Source organism: Mauremys reevesii, linkage group 3 (genome assembly GCF_016161935.1).
Source record: "Mauremys reevesii isolate NIE-2019 linkage group 3, ASM1616193v1, whole genome shotgun sequence".
Classification (NCBI taxonomy): Eukaryota; Metazoa; Chordata; order Testudines; family Geoemydidae; genus Mauremys; species Mauremys reevesii.
Genome location: NC_052625.1, coordinates 197,322,821 through 197,329,144, shown reverse-complemented (window position 1 = coordinate 197,329,144; position 6,324 = coordinate 197,322,821).

Here is a 6,324-nt window from a genome sequence, read left to right as displayed (position 1 = left end):
TCCAGCGCTCGCTAGGCGCGCGGGCGGCGAGGGATGCGCCGCCTCTGGGCATGCGCGGTGCGTGCAGCCGGCTCCTGCCGCGGGAGTCGGGGGGTAGTGCGAGTGTTTCCCGGGGGGGGGGCTTTGCCCCGAGAGCGCTGCCGAGCCCCACCTGGCAGCGCCCCCACCCCGGTGCCAGGGTGCAGCGCAGCCAGCGCGGGGCTGGGCTGGGACTCGCTGCACCAGTCCCCTGCACCCCCGCCTGTGCACCAGGTCCCCTCCACCTGCTGGGCGGGGGGGGTGTGTGTCTCACACACACCCTGGGCTGGCCAGGCCCCTGCCCCGCTGGGACTGTGCACCAGGTCCCCTCCACCTGCTGGGCCGTCGGGGGGGGGGGGGCTCTCACACACACCCTGGGCTGGCCAGTCCCCTGCACCCCCGCCTGTGCACCAGGTCCCCTCCACCTGCTGGGCTGGAGGGGAGGTCATGCCATTCAGGTGTAATTGGGGCGGGGGCGGGGAGAACGGTCCGGCTATTGTGAGGCACGTTCCTGGCTTATACACTACCCCGGTGGCCTGGGCTAGCAAACGGATCTGAGTCCTCCCAGAGGCCTGCCTGACCTCAAGGACTCCCCTTCCATTCTCCTGTGTGACAGAGTCCTCATAACCCCAATAAGGCTGGGCCCAGCATTCCTGAGGGGCTAGACCCGCCCCCCCGCTCTTGTTGTGGTCACGTAGAACAGAGGCTAGGGTATCCCCATTCCGGGAGCCTCTCTCCACTCTGGATGCTTCCCTGGCTCACTGATCATTACATATAGTTCAAGCAAATACAATTTATTAAACAGCAACCAATTTAAATAGAAAAAATGGGACAGTTTAAAGGCCATCACCCCGCTCTGTGGCATGGAGACATCACAAACAGCCATCTCTAGAATGTCAGGGAAGTTCAGTCTGTTCATCAGATGTGCCAGGCCTCCTTCCAAGGCCCTGGCTGTGCTGCAGGGATGCTGCGGGTCGAACACTTGCTCTGGCAGTGGGAGATCTCTTCTTCCCAGCATCGTCCCCCAGTTGGGGTTATGATCCCCTCCAGGTCTGGCCTGCAAGGCCTCTTAGCTAGAGGTGTCTCCCTGCGTGGGGCCCGCTGCCCAGGGTCCCACCTCGCTCTTCCCAGCTGCTCACTGCACTTGGCTCCGGACTGCTCCAGCCCCACCACTGCTGCTTCTCCACCTCCAGCATAGCTCTCTGGGCGGCTTCTCTGGATCTGGTTGCTTCAGCTCTGCTCCCAGCACAGCTCTGGGCTGCTTCTCTGGCCCCTCTGGCTCTGGCTGGTGAGACTCTGCTCGTCAGCTCAGCCTGGGCTCCTGCTCTCTCCTTAGCCCAGCACCACTCTGGCCCAGGCAGGCAGCTCCAGCCCACACAGGAGGGGACCCCTGGCCTCCTGACTCCATTAGCCTGCCCCCGTCAATCAGGCTGACCTGGAGTGTTGGCCTCTCCCCATTGTCCCTGGGGAACATCAGTCTTAGGGTCCTGGTTTCCCATCAACCCTTCCCCTTTTGGTACTGGGAGTTGTCCAACCAACCTCCCCTCCCACTCCACCCTTACTTCTGTGCTGCCTTCACAGCTGGGCGGCCAGAGAGTGGCAGCTGTTGGCCAGGTGCCCAGCTCTGAAGGCAGAGCCCTGCCAGCAGCAGCGCAGAAGTAAGGTGGCAATACCGTACCATGCCATCCTTGCTTCTGCGCTGCTGCTGGCGGCGACTCTGCCTTCAGAGCTGGGCTCCTGGCCAGCAGCTGCCACTCTCCAGCTGTCCAGCTCTGAAAGCAGCGCAGAAGTAAGGGTGGCAATACTGTGATGCCCCCCTGAAATAACCTTGTAACTCCCTTTTGGGTCAGGACTCCTAATTTGAGAAACACTGGTCTCCCCTGTGAAGTCTGCATAGTACAGGGTAAAAGTGCACACAAGACCACAACCTCCCCCACCATAACCTTGTGACCCCTCCTGCCCCCACATAACTTCATTTTGGGTCAGGATCCCTATAATTACACCACCATGAAATTTCAGATTTAAATAGCTGAAGTCATGAAATTTATGATTTTTAAAATCCTATGACCACGAAATTGACCAAAATGGACCGTGAATTTGGTAGGACCTTACTCATGACTTTTGAACATTTGGGGCTGGCCACACTGAGGGCCATCCCATAACCTCCCCGCATTTCACACACTCTCTTCGTGTCCAAACAGCATCTTTGGGTTTGGTCCTGCTTTGAGCAGGGGGTTGGACTAGATGACCTCCTGAGGTCCCTTCCAACCCTGAGATTCTATGATTCTGTGATTCTATGCAGGAGTGACCAGGTCTTCAATGGGAAAAACAGAGACAGCTGCGATGTGGGTAGGGCCCAGGGGGTGCACCCAGGAGGGGGTTTTATTTAGGGCAACAGCTCTCCATTGTCCCCCCCACACACTGCGTGATGGGTCAGGCTGTCTCGGGAACTTGTGTGGAGGGGGCAGAAGCTGGTGGGGAAAGCATGTGAGGGTGGGGAGGGCCGAGTGACAGCATGCAGCCGCTCTGCCTGGGAAGTTCACAGGCCCTCAGCCTGCCTGTCGTCAGTGTCACCACAGCAGTCGGCTAATGGCTCCTGCAGGTGGCTGGGCTGCAAAGAGTTAGAAAACCTGGACAAAATACAACAGGGACATCAGGACAGGCCCTGACGACTGGGAAATTGCTGCTCTTCAAGGACACACGGTCACCTTAATAATCCACCCGCAAAACCTAAGAATCCCCACGCCACTGCTCTAATAGTGCAAATAAATAATAAAATGCAGAGACGCTTAGAAATGCTTCTTACTGAGCTGCACTTGAAGTATCTTTATTTACTGCCTAGTGTCCTTCTCGCTGTAAAACCCACCCTGGCCTGTGTTTCAGCAAAAGATCAAACATGGTGACGGAAAGGAAGGATTTTCTGCTATGTATGATTTTGTACCATAAATAAAACATTCGGGGGGGGGAGGGGAATGGCAGGTTGACTTTTAAAAAAGAAGCTGGCTCCTATATCTTTCATATACCATTGTCCTTTAATTCCTTGAAAGGCCATGGGTCTGAACTGAACTGCGCACCATGGCTTTTTTCACAACATCAAGGCAGCAGCAGGAGCTATCCATCTGTCCATCTTCCTCAGACATTTCAAAGGCACCCATCACCATGATATTTAGGCCTGGGACTATTAAAGGTAGCATTAAATGGGCACAAAAGGGCTCTGGTCTCTCCTCCTTCCATTACCATCTGCCTCCCACTCCTTCCCCCCTCTTCCTTTATTCTCCTCCTCCAACTGCTCTTCTCTCCCCTGTGAGATGTCTTTCTTTTCTGAAAACACTCAGCTCTTCCTGCTTTCGAATCACAGCAGCCACAGGAGAATCGCCATGCACTGTCAGCACTACAGACTCTATGACACACCACTGAGCAGTTCCAATTGCCATTCTACTGCAGTAATATGGATACACACTGACCACTTCTTTGAGATACTCAGGAGCATGTTGTCAGCCACAGGAACAATGGGTTTGCTGCATTATCATGCACACAGCTGTTGTTTATGTTGCAAATGTACATCATAATCTGCCACGGGGTAAGTGACTGCTGGCCCCTGCAACATAACATTTCCTGAACTGGGCCTGGTTCTGTTCCTATTACAGACACTTGCAAAACTCCCATTGGCTTCAAAGAAAGCGGGGATCAGACTGTGGTTAATTTTAACTGTGTGCTTTGCATTTTACACTGAGGTTTGTTCCCCTCCTCTACACATAACTTTTATCTTCTTTAAAAAGATGCAGTAACAAGGGAGTGGAGAGACCTTCAAAGAAGATTGTTGTGAAGAAAGCACTCCTCGTCCCCAAATCCTTGAAGCGACAGACAGCGGAGGTGTGGATCAGTCAGCAAGGGGGATTATTTTCCTGCTGCCTTGCTTTATCAGAAAAGTACAACAAAGGCCACGCTGTAGCATGCGAGTAGGCGGTGGGACGCGGAGTTCTTCAAATGGAGGTCGGGCAGGGAAAGACGCAACCCTGGCCCTCGAGTGGGAGAGAGAGAAGAAAACCAGCCGTGAGGAGATAAAAAAGGAGCCTGATGAGCTTGGAAAGTAAAATGATAGATTCAAGGCCAAGCGGTTCTGAAAGAGAGGCGATTAAAGAGACGCACAACCAGCCTACGCTATCACGCTCGTGTACTTATCCTCGTCACGTTGCTATCTGAGCACCTCACAATCTCGAATGGATTTATCCTCACCATACCCCTGGGAGGCAGGGTAGTGCGATTATCCCCATTGTACAGATGGGGAAACTGAGACACAGAGACAAAGGCCCAGATTCTCAAGTGTATTTAGACTCCTACCTCCATTCAAGTCAATGAAAATGAGGGGCCCAAATACCTTTGTGGAGCTGGGCCTAAATGCCTTGCCCCCAGCCATATAGGAAAGCCGCAGCAGAGCTGGAACCTGAGTCCACCTGGTGGTGAGTCAGTTAATCCCTTCTTGCCCCACGCTCCCAACACATTCCTATCAGGTACTCTGGGAGGAGTGGGACAGTTCGGAAAACCCATTTAATGACTGCAGTAAAGCAGAAAGGAGGAAAAATGGTCCTGTGGTTAAGGCAGCAGCGTGGGACTCCGGACAGCTGGAGTCAGTTCCTGCCTCTACTCTTTGTGCCCTGAGCCAATCTTCCTGTGCCTCAGTACCATTCCTGTAAAATGGGGCTAATAATGCCTCCTTTGTCTCTATTATCTATTCAGATTTTAAGCTCTTTGGAGCAGGGATTTAGAATGTGTCTGTACAGCACCTAACACCCGGGGACACAGACCCTGATTGGGGCCACTAGCTCATCCGGTCACACAGATACTGAGTAACACTACAAAGAGGTCAGACCCTGTGAACATTCAAGCCACAAAAGGAGTGAATAGGCTTCCCACATGAGCTACTTCACTATGTTCCACTGGCTGGTGCTGCATGAGGCTAATTTAACAGCAGCCATCCTGTGATGTGCCATGACCTTGTTTCCCCTCCTGTGAGCAAGTCCCTACTAGTTGACACAGCTATGATAGCCAGGTAGTAGGAAGGAGTGATTTTTAGTGCTTTCTTATTTCCGTCTAGGGGCATTTTCTGTTAGAGTGATAGAAAGTCTCTCCTATCCTCAGCCAGAACAAAGCAAAGAGCTGTGAGGTCCTGGACATTGGAGATGGCTGCACTATTTAAGACCAAAAAGAAGGGATTTGAGCCGTAAGTTTCAGGTTCAAACCGCTTATGGCGTGATTTTCAGAGGCAATGAACATCCACAACTTTCACTGAAGTCAATGGGAGCTTCAGGCAGTGATGGACATTGGTCCAGCTCTGACACAGGGAATGAGATTTTCTCCTTTAATGGAGTAGTTGGCTGTGGAAAGAATAATATGAAGCCTGCATAATTTAAACCCATTTTCCAGCTCCTGGCCTATTTAATGCATGTTAACAATAAGCTTCAGGAATAAGACCAGATAACACTTTTGAGTCACGGCGGATGCTCATTACTACAGTATCTGGGCGCCCCAGGTGACAAGTTATGCATTCAATAAAATCTTTCCCTCTGCTATTAATAATGCCAGAAGATATTAAAAAAAACCCCAACTTTAAACCTCACTGTCATTTTTCCCCTTGATGTTGTTTCACTCTTTGCACTTCACTCAGTTTGGGCTGGGTTAGTCAAGTCCACTTTTTTTTTTCTATTTATAGTCAGTTTCAGGTTTTCGTGCAGCTGTTTCCAATATCCCTGAGATGTATAAATAAAAAAAAAAATCTCTCCTCTCTGCATCCCCAAAATCCCAATCATCGATTTTTTTAAATCCCCTATTCTGTTTTGTAAATTCCCCATCCCCTCAATTTTGTATTTTACAAACATTTAAGGTTTGAGCCCAAACCACCGATTTAAAAGGTTGTCTTTGTAACTTCCATGATGAATAACACTTTAAAGAAAGGAATCCCCTGCACAGGAATACATCTATTTAATAAGAAGTAGCCACACTGCACTGAGTTGATGCCGACTCAAATTCAAATTTTTTTTCTTAGTTCATTTGGAAGTTAGTTATGCAGATACTGCATTCGTGGCATGAAGCAGCATGCTTTCTGCTGCTGAGGGTGAGGAAATCTTGCCATCTGGTGGAAGGAAATGCAACCACAGACCCATGTGTTGTTATATATGAAGGACCGAATTTAAAAAAAAAACAAAAAAACTTGGTAGTAGTAGGATTCCTGGAGACAACCTGTATGAGTCAAGCTTTCCTCCCAGGGTTTACAAGCTCGCTGGGAAACAGTGTGTAGTTGTAGGTGAC